This window comes from Brienomyrus brachyistius, chromosome 16, assembly GCF_023856365.1.
Source record: "Brienomyrus brachyistius isolate T26 chromosome 16, BBRACH_0.4, whole genome shotgun sequence".
Lineage (NCBI taxonomy): Eukaryota > Metazoa > Chordata > Actinopteri > Osteoglossiformes > Mormyridae > Brienomyrus > Brienomyrus brachyistius.
In genome coordinates, this window is record NC_064548.1 from 6,344,321 (window position 1) to 6,357,914 (window position 13,594).

Here is a 13,594-nt window from a genome sequence, read left to right on the forward strand (position 1 = left end):
AGTACCTTTGCAGTTGTGTGGCCAGGTCTGCTCCTGAAATGTATTACCAGGTTCACATTGCGGACACGGCATGCTGGGAGACTGTCTGTGACTCTTTATTCGCTGGCTATTGGGTAGATCAGCTTTGTTAAAGTCTGAGCAGCTGTGATTTTTGCAAATTGGTTGTTATACATTGCAAGTTCAATGCTCTGTCACTAATTGCCCTTGCTTTAAAAATACACTTAAGTCTGTATCCTCTTCTTTTTTAAATGTTTTTTATCACTACGTTCCTCAGGCATGTTGATTGAGTTTTTCTTCCATTTTATCAGTCACGCTGGAAAGTGTATGAAACATAGACAGGTTGTTTTGCAAGGCAGTATTGTTTTTTTCTGGAAATGTGCTTTAGTTTTGTTCACTTCATAGCTTTTAATTGGCTTGCTTTCCTTTTTTTGTGTTAACTAGACGCTCCACTGTTCGATGCGGATGATGCCGTTTTCAGTGAGGTTCCTTCTTTCCTGGCTGTTGCTGAAATCAATGTTGCGAACATTGTTGCCCAAAAAACGAAATGATCCAGCAAAGTATTTCAGAACTCCCAGTAGAACGCAATTCTCTAACAGCCGTCTGAGTCTGAAGTCATGAATATGAAGAAAACAACTAACTGCCATATAGGCTAACCATGACCCCAAGCTAACCTATTAAATCACCTCCATTCATTAGCTGACTCACTGAATAAAGTGAGTTTTTCTTAAATAGCAAAAAAGTAAAACTTTACTTGGTGTAAGGTTAAGAGAAAAACTTTTTTATGATTGTTTATACGTTATGTATAATACCATCAGAGTAATTCAGGTCAGTGATACATTCACAGTAATAAATGTTTTTTGTTTTCTATTTTGCTTTTATTAGTGTCCATGCACTAGATTATGGTTAGATTAAAACAGATATGAGCGACTGAAATACATCTGCTTTAGTTTTATCAGTCACTCGCACTACAGACACTCAAACTTGAGTGAAACTGCTTTTGTGCATCGCATGACCATTTAGGGGCTGTGCAATAAAGATCTTCAGAAAGATATCACGCGTATCGGGGAACTCAGACAATGAAACGCAGATAATGAATCGACAGCTCTCTTTTTCCCTTCGGTAAGAAGCTGCCAAGGTCACACTGTTCGTTCCCATAATGCATCAGGAGGCCCCACTCTCAACCTATGCATTTCACAGAGAAGTGCCTGTCAAAATCTTTCTGCCAAGTATAGGAGACTTTTATGAAACTAAACAACTTTCAGTCATGGGCCTCATGCGATGATAAACGATGTAAGTATCTGAGAGCTCTTCCCCCTAGAAAGTGTGAAGAAAAAAACAGGAATGAGAAGCAGGATGAATAAACGCTACCTGGATATATCTTTTCATTTTTAACTGTTATTTTCTATAAACAAAGTCTTAAAATTGAGGTACGTGTGAAATTGCTTTATCTCGCAGACTGATCATTTTCATGACAAAATCATCAAACTCACAGTTTGGGACAGTAAAACCACATTTTTCAAGTTCAATGGCAACAGGATTTTTTTTAAATCCCTTTGGGATTAACTTTTTTAAATGGCTGTTATTGAAAACAGACTTGGTTTTATCATACTGTAGTTATATTTTCTATCATCTTATACTCAAATCTTTATTGACCTTCAATTTTTACATTATAATAGGCTCTAGGTGTTTTGTTGTGGCTTTAATAATATTTTTATATTGAGATACTGCTTCAATTTCAACAGACTGAATGCTGATTGCATTGCATGGTTGTTGCTAAAAACAAGTTATCTGACGGAGCTCAAGGTGAAATCATTCTCTTTTAAACCTTTTAAAATACTGTTTCTCTTCATTAAAACCATTTTCAGACTAAGCTGTGGCTACTCACAATACCAATAAATGTGAAAATTGCCAGTAAGAGTATGCAAATGTTGTTTCACACCTTGAAGGCAGTCTTAATTAAGTACCACAGGTGTGTGTAAGTCCGTGAGCTATGAGATCAGTGGCCAACGTTTATAAAAAGACCTGGCATCTTTCACAGTAGAGCATTCACACTGGATCCAGTACTGGATTGTACTGGATTCAGGTACAATTTCAACTCCTCCTCATAATTTTTCTGTGGTCACACTCCAGGATCAGGGTCAGAGGATATGCAGAGACTGTCGTGCATCGTAACACAGCGATGGTGACTGTAAAAGAGAACCAGAGCTTTGTTAAAAACATTCTGGATTTAAGCCCAGTAAGCCCATCACTGGTGACACCCATGGCCACAAAGATAAGCACTGGAATTGCATTTCTTTGTCTTCTTTCATACCCGTCCACTCATCTGTCCATTTCTTTTGGTACGGCATGGATTAAAGGATGTGTTTCTGCAAATAATCAGTCAATGTCTGCGATTTTACCCAAATGTCGATCACTTCATACTACAGTATAATGGTCTTTTTTATTTCTTTGTTCTTTTCTTCTGGAAAGAAAAAGACGTTCTTAAAGTTACCACTGAGAAAACATCTGAAATGTTTATCAGGATAGTTCTGGAAATATGTTGAATGCCAATGAATGCCAATTTAATATGATACGAAATCATTCCAAAACAACCTAAGTGCCTGCCACCAACCCCCAAATCTTCCTCTGTAAGTTGGAGGACCTCCTTATAGGGCTGACTGTGGATTAACATCATACCCCAGACAAAGCAATTGCAGGTTAAGGGCTTAGCTCAATGGCCCAACAGAGTACAGTCACACCTGGGATTCAAACCAGCAATCTTCACATTGCTGACACAGACCCATAGTCTCAGAGCCACAGGCTATAATGAGGTAATCTGTAGTATCTATTGTTGAAAAAGTTAATGCTAGCTGTGTCAGAACACACAGTGTACCACAGCTTGGAGTGCCACTGCTGAACCCCTGTCAGCTTCCAAAAGTGCCTAAATGGGCATGTAAGCCTCAGAACTGGACCACTGAACGATGTAAGAAGGTGGCCTGGTCTGATGACTGACAGTTTTTGTTACATCATGTGGATGGCCGGGTGTATGTGTGGTTTACCTAGGGAAGAGCACTGGTGGGCAGCATGCAAGGTTTCTGCAGGTTTCAATAGTTAAACTTCAGACTTTTTAAGACCCTTTAAAGATCATTATGATTGCGATTTAAGACCAATTTCACATTCATACTGGCAAAAAAGTATGAAGGATATGAAAGAAAATCAGTCTTGGAATTATTTGCAAAATAAATTAATTTATTCATTCACATTCAACATGAATATTCTGCATTTTTTCCCTGTTTTTGATGGAAGGAGATGGCCATGTTAGCCCACGCTGCATGCTGTAACACACTTGCTGGGGGTGCTTCCATAAAAGTCTGAGCAGGATACACAGTTCACAGTTAGTGTTGAGGGAAGTGTGAAGGGATGATGGAGCAATGAAAATCATGCTTATACCCCTCAAAAGATGAGAAAACAGGCTATGTTTGCACATTTTTACGAAAGATATTATATCATGCACCTGTAGATAACCTGTAATGAGAAAAATTTGCTTAAAAATGTCATTGTGGGTACTCGGCTTACAGCCTGTACTCACATGGGCACAATTTTAAACTTATAAACGTTGTCATTTTTTAACTTTTATTTTTTTCACACCATGGTAAACCATAGATAACTGAAATCGTGGATTCCACTGTAACATTGTCTTAATAATCCAATCAATTTTTCACACCTGTCGAGTATTTAAGACATTTTAAGATATTTTAAGGCCTAAAATTCAGATTATTGAGACTATTGAAGGACCCACAGATACTCTGACTATGGGTCTGGTGGAGACCATGCCTCAATGGGTCAGAGCTGTTCTGCCAGTTCGAGGGGGACTTACAGAATATGCGGCAGGTGGCTTTAATTTAATGCCTCATCAGTGTAAATTTACGCTCAGAAATGAACCCTCAGTGATGTGCCTATGCAGATGCTTGAAAAAATACTAAATTAATTTGCTTTGATATGAACTGAGCATCACGATTTATAGTTGAATTCAGTCAAACTGTTAATTTCTAGATTATATCAGCTGAGGGGGGCGGCATGGTGGCGCAGTGGTTAGCACTGTTGCCTCACACCTCTGGTACCTGGGTTCGAATCTCCGCCTGGGTCACATGTGTGTGGAGTTTGCATGTTCTCCCCATGTCGTCGTGGGGTTTCCTCCGGGTACTCCGGTTTCCCCCCACAGTCCAAAAACATGCTGAGGCTAATTGGAGTTGCAAAATTGCCCATAGGTGTGTATGTGTGAGTGAATGGTGTGTGAGTGTGCCCTGCGATGGGCTGGCCCCCCATCCTGGGTTGTTCCCAGCCTCGTGCCCATTGCTTCCGGGATAGGCTCCGGACCCCCCGCGACCCAATAGGATAAGCGGTTTGGAAAATGGATGGATGGATGGATGGATATCAGCTGAGATAAAAACACAATTTAATGCCTTGTATTATATACAAATGAACAGTGATTTATTCTCTACTCCAAAATTTAGTAGAACCCCTCTTCAGTTCCATCAGCTACATCCCACTGATTCCATGTATTCCTAATTAATTAATTTGAAAAATATTTTGACGATGCATTGATCAGCTAGTGGTAAGTCAAATACATGGGTGTATTGGATCACTGCTGCAAATAGCATGGTGATTTTAGGTCTTGAAATGGCTAAACTTTGACAGACTAACAGCAGCCTAACACTTTCGTACAGGACCGAATACACTGTAAGTGGGTCTGTATCTGTGATTCTATGACTCCTGCCTTATTTATTTATTGCCCATGTCTATACCCATTTTCTATCATCTCACCTTGCAAAGGGTCGTTTTGAGCCTGGAGACAATGCCAGAGAGCACAGGACAAGAGGCAGGGGAAGCCCAAGGCAGGACGGCAGGCCATCGCAAAGCAGTCATTCACACACGATTTAGATAAAAAGATGTCAAGCTGAAATACCCAAAGGACCCCATGCCAGCGTTTCCCAACTAGTGGGCCTTTCAATGGGGAGAGTGTGGTTTAATAACAGACAAACAAATAAATACTCACCAAGTAACCCAACAACTTTCACTGACCAATGAATGTGGAGCCTGAGTTCTTGCTGTACATGGTTCCATCAACAGACAGTTACAGTAAAGCAGATCTGTGTTTTTTTACTGTCCACTTATGAATTGTTTCCAAGAAAAATACAACATTAATAAGCTTCATATTTTTGCTCACCTCTATATTTTCTCCAGGTGTTTTATTACTATAATCCCCACTTTATTTTGTGTAAACTGTCTCAGTGAAATACTTCTTCAAAATCCATATAAACATAGAAATATTTATAGATTTGAGTGTGGGCTTTTTACATTTTACTTACATCATTCCAGGGGATCATTTAGCAGTTTCTGGCTTCTTAAATGTTCAAACTGCCCAGGTTAGATTCTTGATGCCCTGATGATGTTTTGCTCTTTTCTCAAACATCGGTGTCCACCCAAGCTTAGAACCACACTGGCTCCTGGGTGGTGTTTTTCCATGTTCGGCCTAATGGATTACACTGTATCTCTGGCCCAGTGAAGCCCTGTGCCTGATGTACCACCTCAGAACGGTACGCAGATGCACCCTGAATTAATTAGTCAACTAATGTGCTGTGTGATTAATGCTGTCAGCGATTTCTGCTGCAGTGCGCTGTTGCTTACACTTCATGCTAATGGTATCAATGACCATCTAGGTCAACGTGGATAAAGGCACCAGCTAAACAAAAGCATAAATGCAATAATGTAAAATATTAGCTAGTTATTATGTGTTAATCCTGCTACTCTGTGTACTTAAGGTGAAGATCCACAGTAGACACTTTGACTTATTTCTGTTCTTTAACCTGGTGGCATCATACAGTATTTGGTGTCTCTAGTAATGGAGACCCAGATGGTCCATACACTAGGCCAGCAGTGATAAGCCCTCTTGATCTAGGTTAGCTGAAACGTGAACCACAGGTGATCCTGTGAAGGCCACAGATGGACCCTGTTTGCCAGCCACTGGCCAGTGCGTCTTCATTGGGCACGCCGGGTTTTACCCTTGTCACATGACCTCACGTAGTAATGGAAAGACCATCTGGAGGCAATTCTCCCAACTGAGGTTCACTTGGATGGTGTCCTTGTCAATCTGGTGTTTCTGGATGTTTCTCAATGGCTAAGGAATGGCTTAGTGGCATTGACGCTTTTGCAGCACCGGTGCTGTTCTTAAGACATTTATCATCATAGACTCCAGCACTATTGTTTCAGTACAACTACTTGCAGTTGGTAACAGTCTTTGTACAACTTTGCGATCCGGACTCATTTGCACTTAGTTTTAATCACACCCCCAGCACTGCAAAGGTATGTGGAACCACATGGATGTTAAACTTCTTGTTTGATCCTTCAGAGGACTCGTCTCATGGGTAGCTGCTGCATGACTGTGGGCGAATGGGAACGCGTCTGTCGTTCAGCCATCTGCACATCAGAAGTGACACGAGTTCGTTTCCCTGTGCCAGCACGAAGAGTGCCTTTGCTCACCAGTTGTCCTCTGAGCATGCATATGCAAAAATGTGCACCTGTGTGTCTGCCATCCAGATCCGACACATAAAGGTTTTTCCAGCCATAAGGCATAACTTGCCCATTACTGAATATGGGGCTAAACTACAAACAAATTGCGTTCTGCCGGAATCCTTGGCTCAGGTTGTACATTTCCAGCTTTATACGGCCAGATGTACCACTTGGCTTTTACGCATCCAATCAGGAGTTTAATTCCCAGTTCCATAATAAATCAAAGGCAAGATATTAAATTGTACCCTCCTTGAAAAGAGTGAATATTCTATTTCTGACCAGTAAGTTCATCTGGTGTTGATTCATAAGTTGCTTTTGTGAAAACAGGTGGTGTGTAATTAGAGTGTGTATTACAAGACATCAAACCTTAAGCACTTCAGTGTCAGCTCTGAGGTTTAAAAGATCATAAGACTGTCCCACTGCGCCAAAGAAAAATTAATTATCTCTATTTGTCAGTGTTTTTTTTTTTGCCCTTTTCAAACAAGCAGAAATATGGTGTATTATAAGACAATTTTTCTGCAAATTCATTGAAATAGGACATGCATTCTAAATTGTTATCACAAAATAATGTGCTAAAGATTCAAAAACAAATGCATTTTTTTTCTTCAAATTAACCTTCGAATGATAAACTACTGGACCCAGACTAGGAGCAAAAACATTACGTAAAATTCAGGATTTTGATTGGTGTCACAGTTACAAGTTACAAGTTTGACTGCTCATATCTCAATTAAATAACCTTTTGCCAAATGTACCTACTATTAATGTCAAGTTTTGACAGCTAATACTGCCCTCATTGATGTAAGTCCCAAGTGCTGATTAAAGTCGTAAAGATTAAATCTCCTCTCGTTACACCAGCCTCCAATCAACATTTTCTGCAGCCAGACCATGCTTTGCCTCTCCTGAATATTAATCACACCTGTTACATATCTCAGCATTAGGGTATGGGTAATATTTGGACCTCTGCGAGGTAAAGCTTTGTTGAGGTATTGAATCTGCTGATTGACGAACGGGTGGCTTGCTGCGTGTCCGATAGACTTCTGCTGCTTCTTCTGCCAGATTTCTGACCCTCTTTGCTGACTGCAATTTTTCTGTTACTATTTACATTGCCCACCACTGACTTATAACTCGTCTTGCATTTTCATGTTTTGATTCATGAACATTTTGTGGCTTGTTATCCCTCCCAGAAAATCATCATATTTATCTTTTTTATATTAGGCTAGTACTTTTGTTGACGTACAAGTGAGACAAATCACAAATCGCATTACGTACATCCTCTGGATCTCAGAACTCTATCATTAGTACTCTTCAGTTATTTATTGGGTTCTGCTGTTGATGCAAGACAGATGCTAAAAAAGGTAATATAAGGCGATCCAGCCATTCATTGGTTCTGTATCCTAATCCTAGTTATGACTCAAACAATAAAATTAATGGCATTAACATGCTACTATTCCAAATTCTAAAAGTGAATATATTGCTCCCATTTATGCTTTTTCGTATATTTAGCTGTTTCCTTCATGGCCTGATGACAAAGAAAATAGGCAATGAAACCTGCAGTGGGTGGGATTTACTGTGAATAACCACTTGGTTTAACCATAATGGGAGCCAATAAAGTGACCATTAAGAAGTGATAAGCAATAGTGCAGGATAACTCAGGCTCTTTTCCTGAAATTACTAAGAAGTACCCCAATGCTGGAGACTTAGATGTGTGGGTAGTACTGGCATGATAAATGAATAAGAATTATAATAGGCTGTTAATGATCTCCAAGATAATGTGGGGTCTTTGACAATGATTGAGAAATGCGGGTGCAGATGTTAATATACTGAGTCTGTTTTTATTTTCCTGCTTTCTCCATTATTACTGGAAATATTAAGACATAATTTTGTGGTTGACCAGTACACCTGTCAAAAAGTGGATTTTGTTTCTGCCAAATACCTTCATAATTCAGCAACAGCCACAGTGCTGCATGCACTCAGCACAGATCCATTTGTAAAAGTAATTAATTATAATTAAATAACATTTATTCAACTATCAGTTTGGTACATAATGCGCAATTATTCATTTATGCATCCTACACGGGTTGTAATTGGCTTACTGTCCTTCATGACATAAAATTATGACGCACCTGTTGTTTTAAAATTGATAAATATTCCATATTTGTAGAAAAATGAGAATTGCTTGTCATTTTATCACAAATTGTTTCATCAGTAATCTTCAGGTGTTTCTGTTTCATGTTTATTTAATGGAAAAAAACACAGAAAAACAAATAGAGTTGTGAATCAATTAAAAAATAATGAATAAATCGCACAGTTTTCTGTGATTAATCATGATGAACTGCATTTAATGTTAAAACTTATATTTGTAAATAATCCCATAATTAATATAAAATAAATGCAAAAGCAAGTATGGGGGTCATTGTGACAAACATATCATTGTAACATATCAATTCTCTCAAATTTTTAAAAAGACTCAAATAATACAACTTCAATGTCTAAACTGTCAATTTTGCCTTTGGGGTAGTAAATCAGTTTTGTTATGTTACCATTTATTTCTTAAGAAATGTATTTCATTAAATCCAAGGCAAGAGTTACAGAGACGACAAAACTAACAGAATATTCTGCACAAATATACATCTTAACATTCACATTGATTGTTTATTGTGGGTTATATGCAAAAAAAAGTTGAAAGATTTTAAAACATTTTATGCAGTTTTGTGTGTTGTGATGGGGGGAGGAATGGAGGATGCGGGAGCAGGAGTCAGGGCAAATAACAGAAGTTTATTTAAGCAAACTAAACAGAACTAGAAATAAAATGTTATTGCAGGGGATCAAAATGGTGGCTAAGGGCAAGGACAACAGGAAGACACAATGGCAGTGATGGAAATGAGGCATGCAGGCCTGGGAGGCACTCAGAAGAACCGACTAGGGCAGGGGTGGCCAATCTTATCCGCAAAGGGCCGGTGTGTATGCAGGTTTTTGGGATAACCTGTAGGTCAGCTGTTCAAATCCAGGTGTGAGGACTCTTCAGCCAATCACTCCTCTAATTAGTAATCTATTTGGGGAGTCACAGCGAAAATCTGAACACACAGTGGCCCTTTCTGGGTAAGATTGGCCACCTCTGGACTAGGGAGTAAAGAATTTGTAATTATGACATGACGCATCTTCAAGTGGTTAAGTTGGAGCAAAATGGAGGCGATAAGAAAGCTACTTTTTCTTTTGTTGTATCTTTTGTTCTCTAACAACTCATCTGGAATAACAAACACTGTAAAACAAAAAATTACAGAACATTAGGAATAAGTCAAGTCTATTTGCATGTAAACATGCTTAATATACAGCTAATGTACATGAGGGTTTGTGTAGTTACTACCTAGTCCAGTTTACAATTTAACAGATAATAGATTAATATACATTAATAACATTTCTTTTAGGAATTCCTTGCTTAAACAGATAGCTATAGCCAGCTGTGTGTTGAAATTGAGTATTGAATTAGAAGTATCGATGTTAAAAGATTATTTTTTTAATCTAACATCTTGGTAATTAATAGCATGTACTTAACAGGTGGACTGAAATACTAGAAATAAGATTTTAAGGTATACGCCTCAATTAAAATGAAAGAAATATAAAAATTACAATAGTTTTATTTTATGTATACCTCCATCTGGATTAAAAAATATCAGGTAACATCAGCTACTACCCGAGACGCTAATTTAATGCATTAATTTTAGCTCTGAATTCTGTGATTCTGAGCATTGTCACAATTCTCAAGGTGTTTACAACAAGGATGAAATATGACACTTTCTGTGCTCACAGTGAGCACTTTAATTTACTTAATCTTATTACCAATCACATAAAACTGGGGTCTTTTCTAATTTGGGGGCTTAGAAACATGATGCACTGATCTTAACACCACTGTAACCCTTCCAAAGACCTAACACTGCTTCATGTACAGGTATGTGTGTGGTGCAACATTTTAGATATGAGATCACCTGTTAGACTGCCTGCCCACATTAGCACAAGACCGGCTGTGAGTTGTTAATTCATTGGATCTATCTTGACACTGAATTTCAAACAATTATGGATCTACATACTTAACATAAACTATATATTTTTAAAATGTCTTCTCAAAGTCAACTAGCATTACTTCACAGAAAATTGTTCAGAGGTTATGTAAACCAAGGCTTCATATCACTGAATCGTGTTGCATTTGGATGACTTTTTGCTTTTTGTTAAAGTTACTCGATGACACACACAGATTTAGAATTTTATCAGTGCAGAAATAGTGACTGTAGCAAACAAGTAACAATACAGAAGTAACCTATCATTATAATAATTATTTCAATCATTATTATTATTAATAAGAAGAAGAAGATGAAGATGAAAAGATGAATGCCAGGTGGTCTTCTCCAACATGTATGCACGGTACATCACAATCTACTGAATCACAATTGAAACTGGAACGTTACCTTGCACCACAATCCGACTTTATGAGAGAGCATATGGCCGTTGTTTCAAAATCATAACTGGCAAGGCAAGGAAAGCATAAAATGAATTTGATGCCTATTTGAGTCCTGAGGTAAATAGAGCGTTCTGAAAATGTTAAAAATAAACGATTGGAACTTCATAAATGGCTCGCATTAACTACATAAATGAGTGAAGCCGCCTCCAGCTATTTATATCTATTAGATCTGTAAGTGTTTAAATATTCACTGGATTATATCATGTGGTTTAAAAAAGAAAGTCATAAGGTACAACTGTAAATATGTCTCAAGGGAGCCTTGTTTTCCCTGAGAGCATTTTAACGCTTCTAAGTTTGCTGCTAGGTAAAGAGTAATGTAAAAGAAGCATACATGTTATTGGTATGAATATGACATCATTTGTATATGGAAGCTGTAAGTAACGATGAGCTTTGAGTACTGTTGGTTGAAGCCTTTGCAACCAATAGATTAAATAAAGGAGATCTCCACAAGCAGAAGTTCAAAATTCAAAAGACCAAACGAAGAATAGATCAGAACACCTAATATATCGTTTTAATAAATCGTAAGTTCAAAGCTACAATATAAGCAGGCTATAAAACACACTATACAGCCAAAGGTATGTGGACACCAGCTAGTCCAACAGCTCATTCTGAAACCAAGGCTATTAATTTGAAGTTGTTCAGCCTGTTGTTGCTATAATAGCCTCTACTCGTCTGGGAAGAATTTCTATTAGATGTTGAAACATTGCTGGTGTGATTTGCTGCCATTCAGGTTAGGCACTGATGCCGGGTGATCAGGTCCCTTGTGTAACCTACCATTTCGAAACTAAACTTGTTCCCAGATGTTTCCACTTCACAGTTATTCACTTGCAGTTGACTAGAGCATTGCTGCTCATGTAGAAATGTGCCAAACCGACTTGCTATAAAGATGGTGTCCTACAATGGTGCCAAGTAGAAGGTCACCTCTACTGCACAGCCACCCATTTTCTGCAAGTCTTTATTACTAGAAATTGCATGACTATGTACTTAATTTTATGTCTGTTTCAGTGGCTTAATGTGCATCATTTTGAAAACAGGAAAAAAGAATAATTCTATAGCAAAACAGTATTTCATTTATTGATTAGGTAGGTCTAATATGTGATGTAACCTCTAGTTACGAAAAACAAACACAAGAGTTTATAATTCTGAATGTCCCTTTAAGCTGTAGTCATCCAGAAATTTATTCCAGTAGATGTGTAACTTTTATCCGTGGCACAATGAGCTAACTTGCAATCTAGCCAGATAGTCCTTATAAGCCCCAGTCTCCCGACACTGAATTGTAATAGATATGTGACTTTTATCTTTGTCACTAATCTGTGATTTAGTCAGATAATCTTGACAGTTATTATGAACTTTGCTGGCTACATGTAGTTACATGAGCGATTCAGGGAACAGCCCTTTTGCCTTCAGCTTTAATAGAATACAAGTAAGGGTTAATGTACACTATATGGACAAAGGTATTAGGACACCTGGCCATTACGCCTACAGGGACTTTTAGGACATCCCATTCTAAATCCATAAGCATCAAAATGGAATTGGTCCTCCCTTTGCAGCTATAACAGCTGGTACTCTTCTGGGAAGGAAGATTTTGGAGTGTGTCCACTGAGATTTTTGCCCATTCACCCAGAGAAGCATTTGTGAGGTTAGTCACCGATGTTGGACGTGAAGGCCTGGCTTGCAATAGCTGTTCTAGTTCATCCCAAAGGTGTTTGATGTGGTTCAGGTCAGGGCTCTGTGTGAGCCAGTCAAGTTCTTCCACACCAAACTCACCTAACCATGTCTTTAAGGACCTTGCTTTGTGCACTAAGGCAGAGTGATGCTGGAACAGTAAAGTATGGTGGTCCTGAAAGCCCAGAGCACCTCATAATTAACACAACACAAAAACATTAAAAAGACGCAAAAACAGCAAGACAGAAAATTCAGCCAAATTCATTTCTAAATGCGTTGTTTTCTTAAGGTGCTGCATTTTTCAAAACGGAAGTGCTGACAACTGTCCACAGCCCAAAAGTGCTTGCATAAAAGTAAAGTATGAATTGGCCTTTGGAACTGAGTGAGTGCAGTGCGCGGTTGTGGGGCTGAAAGGGTGTATACTTTTTAAAGTGCAGAATTTTTCTTTTTATAGGTGTCATGCCCGGCTCGTGCCAATCCTCCTGTGTGCCACACCCCCCTCGCTACCTCGTGTGGAATCCCCATGTCATCAGCTGTTTCTAGTTGTGTTAATTAGTCTGGTGTGTTTCAGTCCATTTCTGCATATTTTTCGCGAGTCCGTTCATTGACGTTGTGAAGTCTTTGTTTGTTCCTGAGCTTATTTTCCTTAATTAAGCCCCATGTTCACCCTATTCCTCGACTCGTGTTCCTATTTCCCCACTCCGTGCCTGTACATTCATGACAATAGGAGTGCAATATCTATAGCATTGATGTTTCATTTCCATGTAACTTTATTTACTCATTGGACACATTTTAAGAATTCCACAGTACAGAAAGCTTGTTTATATTTTATATTCAAATATCATGTTCGTATTTATATTAAGCACC